The sequence below is a fragment of the Sorex araneus genome, chromosome 3 (genome assembly GCF_027595985.1).
Source record: "Sorex araneus isolate mSorAra2 chromosome 3, mSorAra2.pri, whole genome shotgun sequence".
NCBI lineage: Eukaryota > Metazoa > Chordata > Mammalia > Eulipotyphla > Soricidae > Sorex > Sorex araneus.
In genome coordinates this window covers 232,762,366-232,783,950 of record NC_073304.1, presented here as the reverse complement: position 1 = coordinate 232,783,950, position 21,585 = coordinate 232,762,366, and the positions used below count along the sequence as shown (strand labels likewise).

The 21,585-nt window shown below is 56.2% G+C and overlaps 1 long non-coding RNA gene across 2 annotated transcripts in view; it reads left to right on the top strand.

Moving 5' to 3' along the window:
* The first annotated feature begins 252 nt into the window (after window positions 1-252).
* LOC129403567 (uncharacterized) overlaps window positions 253-21,585 on the top strand; it is a 92,653-nt gene continuing 71,320 nt past the window's right edge. For both annotated transcript variants that reach the window (XR_008629297.1, XR_008629296.1), the window contains exon 1: window positions 253-363. This is a non-coding gene — a long non-coding RNA (uncharacterized LOC129403567). The remainder of the gene's footprint in view (window positions 364-21,585) is intronic.

Below are 21,585 nucleotides of genomic sequence, written 5' to 3'. Positions count from 1 at the left end.
ACGCCAACCCCCAATCTCCCAGGTGCCAAGCGTTGCCCTCTGCTCAGCTTGCTAGGAGCTGGGCCAAGTCTGACCCAGTGGGACTGACCTGAATTTCTGCAGGAGCGTTTGGTGCCAACGTGCCCCCCCCCCCACCCCATGCTGGGGCTCGGTTCTCCCCGCTGTGACTTTCCAGGTCCCCCCCCCCACCCCCGCCCCTCCACCCTCCAGAGTCCGAGAGAGAAAGAGCACGGGGGGGGGGGTGGGAGCAAAGGACCCCATTGCAGGTTACAGCTGGGGGAATTTATCGCCAGAACGTTCTGCTGGAGCGGAACGCGCCGGGATGCTCGGTCCGGTGGCGCAGAGGCAAGGGAGAGGGCGCAGGTCAGGGGACGCACGGAGCCGGCCAGGTGCAGGGGATGGGCTGGGGGGTGCGGCGGCGGCGGCGGCGGGGGGCGGGGTGGGCTTCTTCAAGCGCCCGCCGCTCGGAGATGCGCGCGGGCCTGGGCGGGGGTGGGGTGGCTCGGGAAGCCCAGGTCTGCGCGCTCCCCCTTCCCTCGCGCTCCCTCGGCGTCCTCCACTGGCGCCGGGCTCAATTTCCCCAGCCCGGACGTCAATTCCCTTTCGCGTCTACGCGGGAGCCAGGGCCGGGGCCGAGACTCCGCTCGCAGCTGCGCCGCCGCCGCCGAGGTTCGCTGGCTCCGTGGGGGCGCGCGCGCGCGCGCACACGCCCAGCTCGGGGTGGCGGGGAGTGAGGGGTGGGGGGGGGGTGGGGGGAGGGGGGGTGCTGGGGCAGATGAGGTTCCCTTCAGTGGAGGAATGAGGGACCACAACCTCCCTCTCCGAAATCCCTTCCCCAAAGTTGGAAATCCGCGCCGAGTCCGTTCTCAGCAGCGCCGCGCGCGCTTTGGCCACTGCAAGAACTTGGGGACGGGGCTGGGGGTGGTGCAGAGCGGGGTGGGCAGCAGTTTCTGACCCCCCCAAACAAACAAACACACAAACAAACACACAAAAGCCATCCTGGGCGAGGTGTTCATTAGCGGTGTCCTGCAGAGGTGGGGGCGTTCTGTCTTCCAGGCCCTGGGGCCCAGCTCCCCTGAGCGGGCAGACCCCAGTCCCGGCGCCCCCCCAACGCCTTGCTGGGCTGGCCTGGTTGGTAAGAACTTTCCCCTGTGCTGGGGGTCGGACTGTGGGCGCCCGACCCCAACTTTCTGCTCCGTGGAGCCGGCTTGTCTCGGCCCAGTGTCCGCGGCGGAGCTGCGCCCGTCGTGGCCGCTCGGACGCGCGACCTGGGCACACTTTGCCCCGACGTGGATGTCCCCCTCGCAGGTGCCCAGGTCACCTGAAAACGTATGAACATCTCTATGGTCCTACTCGTGAATGCGCCCCCCTTCTCAAAAGGACGCCCTATAGGGCGTGTGTGTGTGTGTGTGTGTGTGTGTGTGTGTGTGTGTGTGATTATCCACTCTGTGCCAGCCTAGACTGCCTCATCCCGGCTCCCCTAGACTCCCGCAGGCCGAGAGGGCCGTTCCAGGGTGCTCCCCTGTTTTCCAAGAGAAAGAGGGGTGAAGGGGCCTGGAGGTGTGGGAAAGGGGGCGGGGCCACCTCTCTGCCCTTGGGTGACCCCCGGCTGCAGTTCAGCTGGGGCCGCCAGCATGGGGGTGCGTGTGGACCAGCCAAAGTTAGGGACCTGCTAACTTTGTCCTGTTCTGGCCGACTGCGGGAGGGAGGGGGGCGACGGGTGGGGAAAACCCGTCGGAAGGTCTGTGCCTTCAAAGGGAGATGTTCTTAAAACAACCAAACCAAACACGAAACCTTCGTTTTCTGAAAAGATCTGTCTTCGCCCGGCTCCAGGAGGCTCGCAGCAGCCCCCTTCAACGTCCCCCCTCCCCCAAATCCCCCTCAAGCATCTCCAGGAGGCCCTGCGGGGAAATTCCCTAGGCCAAGTTCTTCTGCTTTTTTTTTTTTATCCTCAATTTTCCTCTTTAAAAAAATTCTTGCAGGCATTTTTCAGTGGATTTTTTTTCTCTTCCTTGCGGATTAAAAAATATCAGTAAAACTGGAGCCCAGGCCGGGCCATTTCCTTTGCATTAGAAAAGGCGGCTGCAAGCTGGATGTCTACAGGGGCCGCCTCCCCTGCCCAGTCCTTTCGCTTCTAGGGGAGACTGAGTCCTAGGGAGGGTGCGGGATAGAAAACCACTGAGGTTCCCAGCGAGGTTTTGTGAGCAGAGAGTGGGACCCAAAGCAGTGACTTCATGGCGGCCTGCGATGTGTATGTTCTCCTGGGGGGGCGGGGGAACCAATTCTGCCTCTTGATGAAGTTTTGTGACTGCACTTGTGTCCTAAAAAATTGCCCCGTGCCCTTTGCATTTCAGCAAGCCGGGGAGACCCTGGGGGTGGAGTGTCTCTCCCCCAAATCCCAGGGGCTGGATCCAAACCCGGCTCCTTCCAAGAGAAGCAAGCAAGCGTGCTGGGGGCCCGTGGTGAAATGCTGCGAGTTTCCAGATGGCTGCGGACACTTGGAGGCTCCAGGGTCCGCCCCCCTCCCTCCTCTCCGGGGCCACAGTCTTGAGGACAGACCCAGCCCGGGGTTTCCTCCCGAGTGACATCTGAGGTTTCTGAGCGCCTGAGGGTCTCAGACCGTGATGTCACATGACTGCAGAGGGGGTGGGTGGGCGTCTGCCTAAGCAGCTTCAGGGCTTCTGGAAGGAGGGGCGGCGGGGAACAAGAAACCACTTCCTGCCTTGTCTTGGCTTCTCTCAAGTTAGTGTCTCGCTGCTGAGGGCTGTAGTATCAAAACCTGCCGCGATTCCTTTCCTGGGTGCTGCTGGGTGCAAGGGAGAAGCTTGGAACTCCTCTTTCAAGGCCCTTTGGAAACTTTTTTTTTCTTCTTCTTCTTTTCTCTCTTCCCCGTCTTTCTCCCAAAACTCTTTCTCTCTGAAACATAACAGGCATCTGTGAAGAAGCCTGAATGTCTGTTTTCTGTCTCCCACTAATTTGCAGTGAGAAATTCAGCTAGGCATAGGAATTTTTTTTTCCCCTCTCCAATCTCTCAAAACATTAAGACCCAGAAAAATCTGTGTCCTTGTCGATATATTCAGGACAAAATGTGTCTCCCTCCCCACTCCCCCTGCAAAGGGTAGAATGTTTTTCTCTCACCGGAGACCTAACACTGGGATTCCCCCCTCCCACTGCGACACCCCCCTCCCGGCTCCCCTTCCCCGCTACAGGTTAACTGAAAGGGTGGCAAGCTTCAGCAGAACACTGGGCAAGGATGATAAGCCTTTGGCCTGAAGCTTCCTCGACTGTCAGAGGAGAACTTTTTATTCGTTTTTGGGGAGCCACACTTGATGGTGTTTGAGGGCCCCTCAGGCAGTGCTCAGGAGACCAACCAGGGTCCAGGGGATTGAACCTGGGCCTCCTGCAATCAGCCCCTCTTTCCCTACGCGGCAGTGAAGATTCCCTCAGGCCTGGACTCTTCATGAACAGGCAAAGCTAGGGGGAGCTTGACTGCAGATCATCGTGCCCCCAACTTCTCTCTTGGGACCCCTATGACATTTTTTGGGGGGTGGGGTGTTTGGGAGCATCGCACCCCAAGTCTCACATACGAAGCTTCCTCTCCACCCAGGAGCCGTGCGCCTGGCTTGCAGGCATTCTGGCTGGCGGAGGGATTTACTCCTGGCATCTAGGAGCAAGGGGAGAATTTCTCTCGGCGAGGAGGAAGGCAGGAGGGTGGGGGGCCCAAACTCACTGCTGGAAGACCAACCTTCTCATCATCCCCAGGGTCCCTCCCCACCTCCCTCCCTCCGCTGCTCCCACTCTCAGCATCTTCTGAGGGATTCTGACATCCTGTCCTTGGCTCCTCTTCTGTCTTAACTGGGGTGATGAATTTGCAGTTATGGATGAGGGCGGGAGCAATCCCTGAAGGTCCAGTGGGAGCAGAGGGAGGGGACGGGAGGAGGTTGGACAGCTCTCTCCCCGCCTCTGGGACCCTGGATGATGGCTCTGCTCTGCATGCAGGAAGTTTAACCCGGTGGGATCACCCTGTCCCCTCTAGCCCTTGTCCCCTCCAGCCCCTGGCCCGCCCATTCTCCCAACTGGCATCTCCCATGCATCCTCTTGAGATCCCCCAGCCCCCAGTTATCAGATCAGCCAGTATTGCAGAAGCTTTCTGGGCCTGGACACCTCCAGGGTGTCAGACAGGATGGGGTCTGGTTGCTGTCTCTCAGAATTCTGCCTTGGGTCAGTGGTACCCTAATTTGCTATCTGGGCCCCTTAGGTTCAGAGAGCCTCTTTCTTTTTTTTTTTTGTTTCATGCTTTTAACTTTATAAAAATTTTTTTTCTGTCACTGTCATCCCATTGCTCCTTGATTTGTTCTAGCGGGCACCAGTAACGTCTCTCGTTGAGAGACTTATTGTTACTTTTTTTGGCCTATCCAATACGCACGGGTAGCTTGTCAGGCTCTGCCGAGCGGGCTCGATACTCTCAGTAGCTTGCTGGGCTCTTTGAGAGGGGTGGAGGAATCGAACTCGGGTCGGCCGCGTGAAAGGAGAACACCCAATCGCTGTGCTAACGCTCCAGCCCTTCAAGTTGTTCACAGTAATTAATTTCATTCAATATTTCAACACCAATCTCATCACCATTACACCTTCCCTTCGCCATTATTTCAAATTTCCCCATCACCACTCAAGCCTGCCCCACAGGGAGAGGCTAGATAATTTATTTATTTTGTATTGCTTGTTATGAATAGTGTGAGATGTCTGTAAGGGTCTATCTCACAGTGATTCAACAAAAAAGTAAAAAAAAAAAACAAAAAAAAAGTACAAGATGCCGCATGTTCCTGGATTTCTAAAATTTTATTATTATTTTTAATTTTATTTTATTTTTGCTTTTTGGGTTACACCCAGCGATGCTCAGGGGTTACTCCTGGCTCTGCACTCAAGAGTTACTCCTGGCGGTGCTCGGGGGACCATATGGGATGCTGGGAATCAAACCTGGGTTGACCCTATGCAAGGCAAACACCCTCCCCACTGTGCTATCGCTCCAGCCCTGGTTTTATTTATTTATTTATTTATATTTATTTTTTTTATGCTTCCAGGGGTCCCCTTTGCCCTGACAGCTCATGGAAGTCACAGGGAACCTCCCCCCTCTCGCCTGGTTGGGAAGACAGAACAGGAGGGAGGGTGAGACCCCAAGTCTGGGCTGGTGGGGGGCAGAGTCCTTCCTTCTACCTCCTTTCTCCTCTGCCCGAGCCACCTTCTCCCCCGCCCAACTCCCCCTTCCTGGGGCCCAGCCCAGGGGCCCCGCCGTGGCCGCTGCCGCCGACTCGCAGGGTGAGGTTAGGCGACTCTCTCCAGGGGCCACCTGCCAAGCAGCATGTTGATGATGACAGTTTCGAGATGATTTTCCAGGAGCGAAGAAATCCGCGGAGGGAGGAGAGAGTGGCCGCGGCCAAAGGCTGAGTGGGCTGGACCTTGTGGTTCCGGAAGAGGCCAGGGAGGTGGGGTTCTGTGGGCCTCAAAGATTTTTTTTCCCCCCTCCTGGTCCTGCCTCAAGTGAAAAGCACTGATCACATTTTTCCTGGCACTTTGGAGGGAGGGTCAGTCAGTTCCGCGTCTCGGGGGACCTCGGGTCTGGACAGGGCAGGATTTCTGTGTGATCCTCCCCTGCCCTGCCCAGGGAGGCCCGAGGCCAGGCTGGGGTGCTCCTGGGTGAATGCCATGGAGAGGCGGTGGGTGGGACAAAGACATCACCTTCCTCTGGCCCTGGACTTCCCGGCCCCCAAGCCACTTCACGGGCCACTTTCCTTTGTAGTCAGAGGAGCTGCAGGCTGCAGGGAGGGGGCCTCGGGAAAGGTTCCATTCTCTCTGGTTTCTGCAAAGTCGCAGGCAGCATGTCTAGGAGAGAGGGGGGGGGAGAGGAGAGAGAGGAGAGAGAGGAGAGAGAGAGGAGAGAGAGAGGAGAGAGAGAGGAGAGAGAAGGAGAGAGAGGGAGATAGACAGAGACAGAGAGACAGAGAGAGACAGAGAGAGAGCGAGAGAGAGAGAGAGAGAGAGAGAGAGAGAGAGAGAGAGAGAGAGAGAGAGAGAGAGAGAGAGAGAGAGAGAGGACTGATTAGCTCTGCTTGCCTTGCTGGTTCCCAGGGGTGACCTGACCTCCCAGCCCGGCCCGGCTGACCCTCCGGGCCAGAGCGTTCCTTTCTCACGTCCCGGGAGTAGGTGCCTTTCAACCCTTTCTTGTAAAAACTCCTCTCCCTTTCCATGGAGCTGTGGCTCCCAGGGAAAACTGCCCTTCCCTGCTGTTCTTTTGGAAAAAAATGTGACTCATGGAGATAATGGCGTGAATGACAAGGACCGTGTCCCATCATCTCGGTGGAGGCGAGGACCTTCATGCCAGCTCTGCCGAGAAAACCCAGATCTCTGCTCACCCGAGTGTGTGTGTGTGTGTGTGTGTGTGTGTGTGTGTGGTGGGGGAGGGGTGACTTTTATCGGGCAAAGCCAGGGTGTCACACCCTTTGCATCTGCAGGCTGTGTGGTCCAACATTCTGCTGAAGAATTTGCTCATGGAGCCATGAATAACCCGCATGTAGCCAAAGCCACGGACGCCTTGCCAGTAGATCCTAGCTAGCAAGCGCGACGTGGGAATCCCTTGCCCATTCGATGGGATCTTCGTGGTCCCCTGATCATGTGTCTTGTAGACCGCCAACGTGCCGCTAATCGGATGCTCCGCCTTGTCTCCAAAAACCTTCTCAATCTCCTCCTCTGCCTTCTCTCCATCCCAGAGAGGCGGCCGGAGAGGCGCCTTTGGAGAACGTGTGGATAGAGAGCTTTCAGGTCGCAACCGGGAGGCGTTTCTGGCCCCGGTTTCCAGGTTTAGGGGAAGGAACCAAAACACAAACGGAAATGATTATTAAGGTATCAGGACACCAAATCCCGGCCTCGCCCCTGCCCTTCTGCAGGCCTCCATATCTCCAGATACAAGAATAAATATTTCTTTCCTTCCCGGTTACATGGCTGGTTCTGCTAAGGACCGGGCAGTGCCCTTCGCGGGTGAGCCCCGATGTGGCTGGCTGCTGAGTGAACAGGGGGGTGGGGTGGGGGGTGAGGGGGATGCTTGCCCAAGAGACAATTAAGATCTGGCTTTTCTCTGCAAAGGGCACCGCTGTTTGTTTGGAGAAGGCGAGCTCTGGGCATGGAATTAGGGGTGTCATGTGGGCTGCACGTGTGGCTTGAGCTACCTGAAATGTGTGGGCTAATGACTCCCAGATGGCCTCGGCCATGAGGTCCCAGGAGCCTCAAAGCAAAATCCCTCCGATCGCAGCCTGTTGCGGGGGGGCGGGGGGGGGCGGAGACGGGGCGAGGAGACTTAAAGGGAAAGAGGTGGGCAAGAACGCACGTGCTTAGGTGGTATCCTGGGACTCTGGGGAAGCAGGTGATGTCAGTAGGACCCCCGCGTGTCCCCCCGCCACCAGGCATCCGGCAAAAATAAAATCCTTCTTGGCCGTGCGGCCTGATTCTTGCACCGATTCATTGGGAAGGAAGCCAAGGAGGAGAAGGAAGAGATGGAAGAAACTCCGTAACTGGAGAGAGGAAACAGTAGCGTTGGGATCAGCCGCACTGGCCGCGGGCGCGGTGGGTGGAGATGGCGGCGTTAATTTCAGCAGCTATTTATTTAGTTCTTAAATGTCAAAAGTGCCTCAGCTTTTTTTTGCTACTGCTGGGTCAGACTTGTTGCCCAGCTGGGTGGGGCCACGCACGAAGGGTCAGGCTGGGCATGCCCAGCAGCCAATGGGCAGCCGCCCCATGGGGAGGTGTTGGGGGAGGGGGTCCCCTCGGGGGAGGACAAGCCGCCGCCCTGACCACAGTCTGTTTAGAGCAGCCTGTAGTCTCGCTGCTCTGCCCAAGGCGCTGTGTCCACCCTGGCCACGCCGTGGCCTCCCCTGCCTGCGCACGTCCTGCTTTCCACAAGGAGATAGCCAGACTCCCGAACCTCAGCTCCACGCAGCTCTCTGTGCAAAGCGCCCCAGCGCATCCCGCGGCGTCGCTCACCCACTCTCGTGAATCCAGGAACCATACTCCGGGTCCCCTTTGTTTTCCCCCCTGCCCGCATGAATGTACGCACGGTCCCACGCACCCGACGACGGATGCAGGATGCGTGCGCCGACGGATGCAGCACGCATGCGCAGACGGACGCAGGATGCACGCGCTGCGGCATCCTAAGCCCCTGCACTTTCTCGCTCTCGTCAGTCACTGCTAAGCGGGGAGCAATAGTTGGCTCGTTCCTAGGAGCAGCGTTGCAGAAACGCTCCTGGTTGCCGTGGGCCGTGTCTATGTGCCTATTGACGGTCCCTCATAGCCACCAGCAGCTGGGACCTCCCTCCGTGGGGGCTGGGGAGAATGCAAAGGGATGATTTTGCTTTGCTCACGGCGGCAGAAGCCCTGCCGTGGAGTTGAGGGGCTGGCACACCCCTGATTCGTGATGTGGGGCCATCTGCCCCCCTGCCCCGTCGCGGGAGGGGTGGGGTGGGGGTGGGGGAGCGGCGCCCAGGCAGTCTTTGGAATTCCACGGGCTGCTGTTAACTGGGAAAGGCTCCACCAGCCAGCCCGTGGCTACCCCCACGCCTCGCTGTGCTTCGTAAGATCCAGCTCTTTTTGGGGGGTCAGGGGGGGCTTATGGGAGAGATGGGGAGGTCACTTTGTGAGAGGTCTCCTGGTCTTCTCTGATCAGGCCTCGGTGTCCGGGGAGCCGGGAACAAAGTGTGACCGGGCGCCCTGTGCTCCCTGTGGGGTCCGCGCGGAGGGTGGGGGTCCTTCCGGGGAGCTTGTCAGAGTGTGCCCGGATTTGTTTCGGGGCCCTCCAGGCCCCGTGGGGGCTCTGGCTGTGTTTGGGGAAGTCGCTCTTCTCCGGACCACCCTCGCTGCTTCTCGGCGTCGTTCTTTTCCTTTCCAGTCCGTTGGGAATTGGGGTCCCACTCGGCAGTGCTCAGGGGCGATTCCCAACTGTGGGTTCAGGGGGTCACTCCCTGAAGTTCTGCCGCGGAGGGTTAGTGGTGGTGGTGGTGGTGGTGCATATGCTGTGCCCGCTGTGTGCCAGGCAGCTGCCTTCCCCTCCCCCCTCCACTCCCCACCCCTCCTCCGGTCCCACCATCATTACCTTCTATGAAGCATGGATGGGGGGGGGGGGGTCCCTGCACTGCCCACCCAGGCGCCGACCTTCTCCTTGTGTAAGGGCATTGGTTGTAAGAGGAAGAATTAACAGAGCCTTAATTCTGCTCACGGCCTGAGAACGGCCCTGATAGCTCTTTCATGGGGACTGGAGCGATAGTACAGCCAGGTAGGGCTTGCTTGCGGCCGACTTGGGTTCGATGCCCGGCATCCCATACGGCCCCCATATGGTACCACCAGGAGTAATTCCAAATAACCAAAAACACAAACAAACAAAAAAACCCTTTATTGCTTCTTTCCATCTTCCAGGTGAGAAAGTCGGAGGCTGAGAATGGGGAATTCACCCGTCTCAGTGGGCGTGGGGGTGAAACCCCTTATTCATAAACTGATGCTGGAGAAACATTCCAGGGGTCCAGGGCATTAAGAGCCTGCTATGCACGAGACCGACCCTGGTGCGATCCCAGGCACCATACCTAGTCCCTGAGCACAGCCCAGAGTGACTCTCGGGCATGGAGTCAGGACTCACCTCTGAACACCATTGGGTGTGGTACCCACCTCCGAACAATCTCATTTAGGGGCTGTGCCCTCCGCCTCTCTGTGTTGGGCTGCAGAAGCCACTTATTAACCCATGCTGGCCTTGCTCCTCTCTGGTCTTACCTTATTTCCTTTGGACTCAGTTTTGTGGGGCTACATGGACCCACCTTTAGGGATGAACACCCTCCTCCCCCAGGTTGTCAGGAGTGAGAGAGGGTGGCACAGAGGGTCAGGAGGGTGGGGTGGGGCGGCTGGAGCAATAGCACAGCGGGGAGGGCGTTTGCCTTACGTGTGGCCGACCCGGGTTCGAGTCCCAGCATCCCATATGGTCCCCTGAGCACCGCCAGGAGTAATTCCTGAATGCAGAGCCAGGAGGAACCCCTGAGCATCGCTGGGTGTGACCCAAATAGCAAAAAAAAAAAAAAAGCTAAAAAAAAGAGGGTGGGGACCCTCCAGTATCTCGAAGGCTGGTTTGCATTTTGCAGGACCCCACTTCTTCCGCTGTCCCCCCCCTCACATACCCCCAGCTCCTATCTGCTCTCCAGCCACGGTGTGACTTTCTGCTTCTCCTCAGTGCTCAGATGAGCCAGGAAAGGGCCAGGCTCTTTGGGGAAGGCGCCAAGATTAGACGCATCTGCTCCGAACCTGCTCAGCACAGAAATGCATTTTTATCAGCACAGCGAAGAAGGGTGTTCCGGGGCTGGAGGGATGACGTAGGGGGTAGGGTGCTTGCCGGCACACAGCCGACAGGGTTCGATCCCCGGCATCCCATATGGTTCCCCGAGCCCTGCCAGGAGTGATTCCTGAGCTTAGAGCCAGGAATAAGCCCTGAGCACCGCTGGGTGTGCCCCCCAAACAAAAACCAAACAAATAACCCAGGAAAAGATGGGGTGCTCAAAGCTCCAGGGTGACGTGGGGGATAAGGAAAGAGGAAGCAGCGCCCCCGAGGGGCCCCAGAGAGATGGAACTTAGATGCCTCCAATAGGAGAAGCCTCTATATTCTTTTTGAGCTGTTTTCTCCAAGGAATAGTTGGATTCGAATCCACTGTGAAGGCTGACGTTTCTTCCTCTTATTTTGGCGGAGGTGGGGGGGATGGGTGTGGCTCCCAAAAGGTGCTCAGGAAACCCAGAGACCCCTACAGTGGTCTTGGCTAACTAGGCCAGCAGCTCAATGCAAGTGTCCGTGAACGGAATACTGTGAGTCCCCAGGTCAGTCCTGGCAACGCTGGGAAGCTCCGGAGCTCGCCCCAGAGATTCTTGGGGAATTCTGTGGTGCTGGATATTGAACTTGGGTTAGACACAGATGAGGCCAGTGCCCTAACTGTTGTTTCCTCTCCCTGTATCATGGGTTGAAGAAAAGGGAAAGAAGGCGAACGTTCTTTCCCTTTCTAGAAGCAGTTCCTCCTAACTGCTTCTAGAACCCAAGGCGATTTCTCTGGACTGCTTCTAGAACCCAAGGCAGTTCCTCCGGACTGCTTCTAGGACCTGTGTAGAATGAGGCCGTGTTTAGGAGGATGTATTGGTTTAGCAGCACCTTAAATTGTTCTTCTCTTCTGATCAGAAAAGGTGGCAGATTTCAGGGGGTCTCCGCCTCTGGGAAGTGTTCTGGGGGGACCTAGGAGGACCAATCCATGGTCCACACGGGTCCCAGAGAGATCTGAGGCTGATTCACTTCATTCCGAGGCTAAGCCCACCCCAAAAGCAGCGAGCGCGGCGGGCCAGCCCGCAGAGGTGCTCCCGGGGGAATCCCCGGAGAGGCAGGGCACACAGCAGACTGGAGTTTGTCACCCGCCTGAGTTTCCCGGGTGGGTCTGGTGCTTGGCAGGCATCTCCCAGCTCTGCGGCCCGGAGGTTTCCATGGATGTCCAAAGTGCTCTCTGTGTTGGAAACTCTGAATAAAAAGGTAGGGGGAGGGAAAAAAGAAAAAGTCGCCCCGTCAGGCTCACCCAAACCCTAAACCTCAGACTCTTGGAAGGAGCCGGCAGCAGAAAGTGGGCTGGACGGCAGACAGGCCGGCGGCACGCCCGGGAGGCCCCGAGACGCTGGGGAGAGCCGGGCCGCCCCCGAGGGCCTCTGCTGCCCGGCCCCACGCAGCAGGCATGATCTGGACACGGTTTTGAAAGTCAGACGCCCGTTCCCCTCCGCTCCCTTCACCCTCTCTCCGCGCCTAACAGCCCGGGCTGGGCCCTCTCTGCTGGCCCCCTCTGCCCACGGGGCTAGTGCGAGCCCTAGCCAGAGCCCCCAGGCTCTGAAAGGAGGTATTGTTATTTCCCCAGTGCCCAGGTTAGGAACAAAGGCAGGCTGGGATCTTCTGGAAGCAGATAGAACAGAATTGGCATTCCTCGAAAATGGCTGGCGATTATGGCCAATTTCTGCTAACAATTGCCTGACAGTCCGCAAAGGGGTCCGACGCCTTTCAGGTGTGCCCCCCCCCATTGCTTTGCTTGCTCACTTTCCTTCCTTCTCTTCCTTCTCTTCCTTCTCTTTCTGATTCTTTCTTTCTTTCTTTCTTTCTTTCTTTCTTTCTTTCTTTCTTTCTTTCTTTCTTTCTTTCTTTCTTTCTTTCTTTCTTTCTTTCTTTCTTTCTTTCTTTCTTTCTTCTCTCTCTCTCTCTCTCTCTCCCTCCCTCCCTCCCTCCCTCCCTCCCTCCCTTCCTTCCTTCCTTCCTTCCTTCCTTCCTTCCTTCCTTCCTTCCTTCCTTCCTTCCTTCCTTCCTTCCTTCCTTCCTTCCTCTCTTCCTCCCTCCCTCCCTCGCTTCCTTTCTTCCTTCCTTCCTTCCTTCCTCTCTTCCTCCCTCCCTCCTCTTCCCTTCCTTCCTTCCTTCCTTCCTTCCTTCCTTCCTTCCTTCCTTCCTTCCTTCCTTCCTTCCTTCCTTCCTTCCTTCCTTCCTTTCTTCCTCTCTTCCTCCCTTCCTGCCTTCCTTCTCTTTCTTCCTTTCTCTCTCTCTCTCTCTCTCTCTCTCTCTCTCTCTCAAAACTTGGCACCTGCTGGGAGCTTCAGTCTCAAGATATCTAGTGTATTGATGGTCATGACATCTTGCCCATCTTACAAGACAAATAATAATTTTTATCCAGGTTGCCATGTGCAAGCGCATGTGTGCACATGTCTGTATATCCCCAGAGGAAAACAATAATGGAGCGCATTTCTTAATATTGTTAAATTTATTTTTACGTTGGGGCCACACTTGGCTGTGCTCGGGGATTACACCTAGCTGTGTGCTCTGGGATCACTCCTGATGGGGCTTGGGGGACAGTATGGGGTGCCAGGGCTAGAACCCAAGACAGTCACATGTAGAGCAAATGTCTGAACCCTTGTTCTGTCTGGCCTCACTTTTCTCCTTTAGGACTCACTGTTCTGTTCCTGGAGGAGGGTTGTAGAAGAGAGAGTACGTGGCAGGATTTGGTATACCCCACACGGGGAGCAAGATGATTGTCTTACCAGCAGACTTAAGAATTTCGTTTGTTTGTTTGTTTTTTGTACCACAAAAGCCTCTGACTCTTTACTCAGGAATCACTCCTGGTGGTGCTCGTGGGTCCCTGTGGGATGCTGGGGATTGAGCCCAGGTAGATCGTGTGCAAGACAAGTGTCCAACCCACTGTACTCTCGCTCCGGGCTCAGAGTTAGTAGTTCATATTGCTGTGGTTTGAACAAACGTCTTGCATAGAAGTGAGGGTCAGACACTCTTTCTATCTTCGAGGACCCCTTCCAGCAGTGCTCAAGGCCTGCTGCCAGCACAGTGCTCGGGGGTCCCATGCGGTGCTGGGGGTTGAACCCTGGGCTCCTGCATGCCAAGCCTGTTCCCCTGCCCCTTAGCGGCCTCCCCAGCCTATCAGATATCTGGTGAGAGGCAAGGCGGCTGCTAGGCTGGCTGTGTTTCCCCAGAGGCGGGCTTGTCTCTGTGGGGGGGGCGGCAGAGTGGGAGACAGAGGGTCTCCTGTGGGCTGGGGGCATGAGTGGAGCTCTGAGCTCTCAGAGGCAGCAATGTCCCCAGCCTCTGTTCAGGACCTTTGGTGAACCCTGAAGGCCCCAGCACCACCTCTCTCTTAGGGCTAGCACTGGAGCACTGCTGTCCCGTTGTTCATCGATTTGCTCGAGTGGGCACCAGTAACGTCTCCATGGTGAGACTTGTTGGTACTGTTTCTGGCATATCGAATGTGCCACGGGGAGCTTGCCAGGCTCTGCCGTGTGGGCAGGATACTCTCAGTAGCTTGCTGGGCTCTCTGAGAGGGGCAGAGGAATCGAACCTGGGTCGGTTGCATGCAAGGTGAATGCCCTACCTGCTGTGCTACTGCTCCTGTCATCTCTTTGGGGCCGTCGTCTTAAATCCCTGCACTGAGAATGTGACTCCTGTCGTCCTACTGTGTGCCCCTCTGCCGAGGACTTAGCACCCTAACTAATCCGAGTGTGGGAGCAGTGTGTGTGCGTGAAGGCATCTGTAAGTTGTGTGCGAATATGAGCGACCATGGGTCATCTTTGTGGGTGTGAGTTTGTATGTGAACGGGTGTGTTTGTGGGTGTCAGGTGTGTGAGGATGAATGTCAGCAAGTGTACGTGTCTACGTGTGAATGTGTATGTTTTACCAGTGCGCGGATGTGTGTATGTGCGCACAAGGGTGGATTGTGTGAGGGGGGATATGTGTGTGACTGCGTGTGCATGTCTGCCTGTGTGCATGTGTGTGAGTACCTGTGTGTGTGTGTGAGTGTGCGAGTCTGTATGTGCGAGAGAGTGTGCATGGATGTTAATGCGTGCCTGTGTGTGTTGAATGAGAAGTTAGAGAAGCGAGGAGCTGTCTGGCCTGAGTTTCTATAGATCTTGAAGCTTCTTGCCTCCGGCCTCCTAGGGCTCTGGACCCTGGGGATAAATACTGCTTTTCCGAAGCAAATCCAAACCAAACACCTGGCGTTATTAGCATTGTTCTTCCACTAGATCCAGTGGCTTGATAGAGAAGCCTAGAGGAGTTGGTGCCGGCCCAAACCACCCTGACTTAGCCACAGGGAAAATAGTCCCTCAATTTGTATTCCTTGCTGGCTCAGTGGACGGTGAGTCCGTGGGGAACTCTCTGATTTGCAGATTTGCTGGGTGATGTCGGTGATGCCGGGAGCTGTGCGGGCCCTGCAGACGAGGCCCCGGTTCCTTCCCAGGCGCTCTGGGCGCGGGATACTGATGGCCAAACGGGCTTAGGCGAGGGCAGCCGAATCTGCTCTGGCAGGGATGCACGGGAGAGCAGGCAGGTCCGGGTTGATTTGGTTCACCCCAAACCCCGGTGTCACCTCCCCTCTCCCCAAGTTATTCCTGCCTCCTCCTCCTCCTCCTCCTCCTCCTCCTCCTCGCTGCCGCCACCGGGGCCCCACACATTCATTGCGTTTTCAACACTTCGCGCCCGGTGATCTAAGACGCCTGACTCAGAAGACGGGAAAGGTCAGTCTGACTAATGCCTCACCAGCGTCCTGGGATTAACATCCAAAACAAACAGATCGGAGATGGGATGTCGACTCCCAAGAGACAGATTCCCACGTGGGAGAGAGAGAGAGAGAGCCCGGGAGAAACGCAGGCAGCTGGCATTTCCCAAGCTCGCTGACATCACTTTACCTGTGGAGGCTTTACCTGACGGAGCCTGGGGATGAACCCAAGATGATGGGACTGGCACATCTCAAAAAAAAAAAAAAAGGAAGGGGGAAACAACAACAGATTAAAAAAAAAAAAAGAAAAGAAGGGGGGAGCAGGGAGAGGAGACTAATCAAAGGAGAAACCAAATCAAATGAATGAAGTCCAAGAAAAATAGACCTGTATTGTGTTGGGGGCAGAAGTTGCTGGCTTGGAGGATGCATTGAGTAATTCAAGTCACACCCTTTCTCTGTGGGATTGAAAGAATGTTGGCTGTTTCTCGGGAGACCAGGTGGGAGGTGGGCCGACAGGTCTCTGGAGATGAGAATTTCTTGGAGCTGGAAGGCTCTGAAATATTCCCCTGCGGTCCTTGCAGCGGCAGGGAAGACACCCAACCAGGAAGGGGGGGGTGGTGCTGAATATAAGCCAGGGTCCCACCTGTGGGGTGAAGGGTGGGGGGCAGAGAGGGGAAAAGGTAGAAGAAAAGGGGGGGTCCCCCAGAAAATGATCCTGGGTCCTTCCTTCCTCATCTCGATAGGGGAGATTGTTTGCACGAGTCCCTTTTTTGGGCAGATGCAGGGGAGAGGTTGGGGGGGGCGTGTTGGGTCTGGGGTGCGACAGGAAGCGGGAAGTGGCAGTCGTTTCACAAGCAGACGTCTTCACAGTGGGGAGAGAGCCAGCGGAAGCTCCCCAGGGGGACTGGGCAGGAAAGCCTGGCCCGGAAGAGAGAACACTCGGTTTCACTGAGCTCCGTGGGTTTGTTTAGAAACAGGGCAGGTCCCGCCGCACTCGTGCCAGACCCCCCCCAAACCCTCACCATCTCGTCCCCGTCCCTGATCGTATTGTTTCTCTCCCATGACCTGCCAGCGCCTGGCTGCTGGTGGACTCCAAGGCCCAAGGGAGGACTCAAGGGACTGGATGTCTCGGCAGGGTGATTCTCAGATATAATTGTTAGGGACGTCTGGAAGCTCCCTGCAACCTTATTTCATCCTCGTTCTTTCTCCCCCGCCCCCCCCTCTCTCTTTACTTCTCCACAGAGACCACTCTGGAATCACGCGTGATTCTACTCTGGGGAGAATTTGAACCCGGTGATTTAGTTCCTAGTAAACGTTCATCTTTTCTGGGGATCTATGTCTCTTTAATGGAGCAGGGCTCTCTCTCTCTCTCTCTTTCTGGGGACACTCCAACTCCAGGTCCTTGGGATTTACTTCTGGTTCTGTACTCGTGGATCATTCTTGGTGGTGCTCAGGTTGACTGCATGCAAAGTGAGTGCTCCACTTGCTGTCCTATCTCTGATCCCTGGGTTCGGGTTGTCTTAAGTCCAGCCCCAACTCCCTCAATGCTGCTTGACCTTTTCCAGCTATGAATGGCAGACTCAGATTAGACAGGCCCTTCCTTTCCTCTTTCGCATGCACCGTTGACCGCAGGCTCACTGCGAGGTTGCTATCCCGGTGACTCCTCAGTAGCACCCTCGTGGGAGAGACGGCACTCTTAGGGAGCTTTCCATTCTTGCCAACACTTGTGGGGCAGTAGGATTTGTTTCTGTTCCCTGGACTCGGCAGGATCCCGAGGAATGTGCCATCACGCGTTCAGAGCTGCTGGCGTTTCTTTTGATCTACTCGCTGCGTGAGTGGCGCAGGCCTGTCACCCGTGTCTGGGCTCTGCTCAGGCCTCTTCGACAAGGAGGAGTTGACGGCTTCTTTCCCCCAAGGTTGGGAGCGCTCTTCCTTTCTCTTTCTTTCTTTCTTTCTTTCTTTCTTTCTTTCTTTCTTTCTTTCTTTCTTTCTTTCTTTCTTTCTTTCTTTCTTTCTTTCTTTCTTTCTTTCTTTCTTTCTTTCTTTCTTTCTTTCTTTCTTTCTTTCTTTCTTTCCTCCTTTCTCCCTCCCTCCCTCCCTTTCTTCCTTTCTTCCTCACTCCCTCCCTTTCTTCCTTCCTCCCTCCCTCCCTCCCTCCCTCCCTCCCTCCCTCCCTCCTTCCTTCCTTCCTTCCTTCCTTCCTTCCTTCCTTCCTTCCTTCCTTCCTTCCTTCCTTCCTTCCTTCCTTCTATCCTCCTTTCTTTCTTTCCTCCTTTCTTCCTTCCTCCCTCCCTCCCTCTTTCTTTCTTTCTTTCTTTCTTTCTTTCTTTCTTTCTTTCTTTCTTTCTTTCTTTCTTTCTTTCTTTCTTTCTTTCTTCCTTCCTTCCTTCCTTCCTTCCTTCCTTCCTTCCTTCCTTCCTTCCTTCCTTCCTTCCTTCTTTCTTTCTTTATTTTTGCATTTTTTGGGTTGCACCAGGTGATGCACAGGGCTTCCCCCTGGATCTGCTCAGGAATTACTTTTGGCGGTGTTCAGGGAACCATATGGGATGCTGGGAATCAAACCCGGGTCGGCCGCGTGCAAGGCAAACACCCTCCCCGCTGTGATATCACTCCAGCCCCAAGGCTGGGAGCTTTATTGGACAGACTTTGACACGAAAAAGTGGGAAGAACCAAAGGCAGCCAGGAGATTTGGGAGCGGAAAGACGGCAGTCCCTCAGGCTGGGAGAAGCTCTGTGACTCTGACGAAGCTCTTCTCTAGAGGAGCTCATTCACCTCAAAATTTTGGGTTTAGAATGTGTATGGCAGCCCCTGTGGAAAACACCTTTGAATCACATGGACGAAAGGTGCCCAGGGCCGGGTGATGCTCGCCCGGGACCCAGGTATTGGAAATGTCGCTCCCTTTGAGTCACAGGGACGCAAGGTGGACCTGTCTTGGCACTGTTCCCACTGTCTGTGGCCCCTGCCTACAGCTGGGGCACATGGACGGAGTTTAGAGCTGATACCTTTCCATCCCTTTTCACCAAAAGATGGTCCCGCCCATCAAAGGGACCCCTATAGCAATGGTTGTGTTAGCGTTCCGTTGGACACGGGGCTCTTTCCCCATTCCCCATCCCCACCGTGTCACCAGGGCTCTGAAAGAAACCCGGGAAGGTTTCACGGAGAACTCAAAGCAACACTTGGAAAAAAGGAGTCTTTGCCAGCCTGGCAGAAAAACAGTTGTGTGGGTGAATCCTTGGTCTGGGGATGCCACGGACAGTACTGAGGCTGGCCCCTACTGACCCTAGAGGCCACGGCAGCGAGAACTACCAACTTGAGGCTCGGGGCTCAGTTATTACCGGGTGCTTATCCGGAGCCCTCTGGCACGTCCAGGGTGACTACTGCAAAGTTGCCACAAGCAGAAACAGCGTCCTTAAGGTGCCGCATTGTTTCACCAAGGGTCGGAGCACTGGGCTTGGCTCGGACACAGACCCTGAGCCTCAGGCGAGGTGAACATTCATGAGGATGACGAGTTCCTGGTGTCTGTGTGGCATGACCGGGTCAGCGCCAGGCTCGTGTTCAAGGGCACCTCGGAGCCCCCGTATAGAGAACCCAAGGTCGTGGGCAGTGGTGGACACTGGCGCTCAGGTCTGCCTGCAACTCACTTCTTCCTCCTGAAAGAGAGTGGTGGGATGCCTGGACAAACCCGGGGTCTGTATTTCCCATCACACACACACACACACACACACACACATGCGCGCGCGCGGACAGGCTCACAGAGAGACAGAGAGATAGAGAGACAGAGAGACAGAGATGGGGAGACAGAGATGGAGAGACAGAGAGACAGAGAGAGACAGAGACAGACAGAGACAGAGAGATGGAGAGACAGAGAGAGACAGAGATGGAGAGACAGACAGAGACAGAGAGACAGAGAGAATGAGAGAGACAGACAGAGACAGAGACAGAGACAGAGAGACAGAGCAGAGAGACAGAGAGACAGAGAAGAGAGACAGAGAGAATGAGAGAGACAGAGAGCCAGAGAGAGCCAGAGAGCCAGAGAGAGCCAGAGAGACAGCGAGACAGAGAGAATGAGAGAGACAGAGAGACAGAGAGAGCCAGAGAGCCAGAGAGAGACAGAGAGACAGCGAGACAGAGAGATGGAGAGATAGAGATGGAGAGACAGAGACAGAGAGACAGGGAGACGGAGAGACAGAGGGAGACAGAGAGACAGAGAGAGACAGAGAGACAGAGAGACAGAGAGAGACAGAGAGAGATGGAGAGACAGAGACAGAGAGACAGAGAGTGAAAGCGAGCAGGGAGTCGAGGATTCCAATATCTGCGTCATTCAGAAGATCAGGGGAGCTTCAAGCTTGCCCTGGTGCCCAGGGCTGGGTGATGCTCGCCCGGGTCCCGGGTATTGGAAATGTCGCTCCCAAGAACTCAGGTGGCAGATGCCAGGGGCTTTTTGACCGGGGAGGTGAGAGGGTCTCCTTGGAGCTTTCTGGAAGCCCCGAGCAGTAGCAGCCTCGAAGGCTGGAAACTCAGATCCAGAAACTCAGATCCAGAGCACACGTGGCCTTGGGAGGAAGCACCGGCCCCAGGAACAAAGGCCCCTTCCCCTGCCCTGCTGCCGAGGGCCGAGTCTGTGTCTGCACGCTGCTGGCAGGGCTGCGGCACGAGCGTGCGGTGTTGATCATGTGTGGAGCCTCGCATGCAAGTTTTGTTTTATGGGCCGGGCCCCCCTCTGAGTCCAGAGTTCGGGGGAGGGAGGGGGCTGCACGGCCTCCCCCGGAGCCTGAAAAAGTCAGTGTTTTATGGCCACGGCTGTTTATTTTGCTGTCTCACTCCGAGAGCCACTGCAATCTGGGTCAAGCCGAGCCAAGCGGAGGAAAGAGAGGAAGCGTTGGTCGGTAGACGGGGCACGGTGTGGTGGTGCGTCCCCCTGGGGTGGGCCGGGTTGGGGGGGGGAAGGATGGCATCGCTGTCTCCTGGGGAGGGGCCACCAGGGTCAAAGAGGGGACTCCAGCACCTTTGATCCTTCCTGTCATTGCCTGAAATTCTAATTCTCACGTGACCACCTCCCGCCAGATGGAACCGAGAAGACTGTGGGTCTGGGCAGGGAGGTGGCGGGGGTGGGGGGATGTGTGACCACCTGGTATTTCCCACCCTCCAGGCCCAATGGGGTGCGGAGACCCCTCCCCTGAGGCCCCCCCCCCCCCCCCAAAGAGGGAGCTCAGACCTCACCTTGGGGCAGGTTCTGTGCAGGTAGTCAAATGTTCGCAAAACAAGCCCCAGGCTGAAGTAAGTGGCTGGGTCTGCAGATACCCCAGGCTGGGGACAGTCTGGGGAGATGGGGGGGATCTGATGGAAGGTCCCCGGGGAGCCGTGACAGGGGCGGGGCAGAGCCCCCCTGGGGAGAACCAGGTGCCCTGCGTTCTCTGTCAGCTCTGCGCTCGCTCGCTCCCTGGGAAGGAAGGGCTAACTGGCGAGGTAATTGTCCCGTGTTTATGTTTGAAAAGGGATACTACATTTCCAGGATAATTCCCTCCAGCCTCCTCTTGGGCTAAGATTTCCAATTGGCCTAGAAGCCCGAGGAGAAATCAGGGGCTGATTACCTGGCCGTGTGGGCCGCAATCACACCTTTCAATATGAATTAGCGGCCCCTTGAGTTCAATGACATGGAGCGGCCGGCCTCTGGCGGGGCTCGGCCCGGGCTCCGTGGTTTGCATCACTGGCTTAAGACAATGATTCGAAGGGACAAAGTCCCCGCACCGCGCCTGGGTAAGCAGGAAATGAATGCTTGTTTGCAAATAAGATTGGGAAAGGAGATCTGCTTCTGGTTGGGCATCTGTCTTTGGGTCACTGGCCTGATAATGCTAATGTCGAACTAATACGTAAGAAGCCACTGGCAAGGGAGACCCCCGCTTCCTTTAAAAAAAAAATCTCGACCTCACCCCCAACATTCTGCTCTGAACGCAAAGGCAGAACAAGGGAAATGTTCGTGTGTGTCGGAATAGTGTTGGTTGGGGAAGTGGGGGATGGGGTTTGGGGGCTCAGGTAAGCGTTTGATGGAATGTTTTAACATGGCTGGCGTCTGATCCTAGTCAGGGCTCCCACCCAAAGATTCCTTTCTGAGTTCTCCGCCCTTTACGGCCCCTTCCTCCAGGAAGCCCTCCATCTTTGAGTAGCAAACAATGGTGCTCCCCCTCCCCCTCCGATTTGGCTTCAGGAGTGCCGAGTTCTAGCCAATAATCTCCACGGGAGATTCTCTGAGGGGTTTATTACTTGGTGGTTCCAACTCAGGACGGGCGCCTGCCAGCTCAGCGGAGGAGGGAGATAGGGTTGGATGCGGGGGGAATAGCGATCTTCGGTCGCTTATCTGTGGGAGCTGTGCGCAGATGGGGGTGTCCGTGCTCACGTGGCAGTTGGGGCTGAAGGGGGTGCTGGGGACAAGCAGCGCGTGTTCCTGATCTTGAATCTCTGGAGAATGTAACTTTCTGCTCCTGGCCTTGGGATCGGGCGGGAGAGGAGCA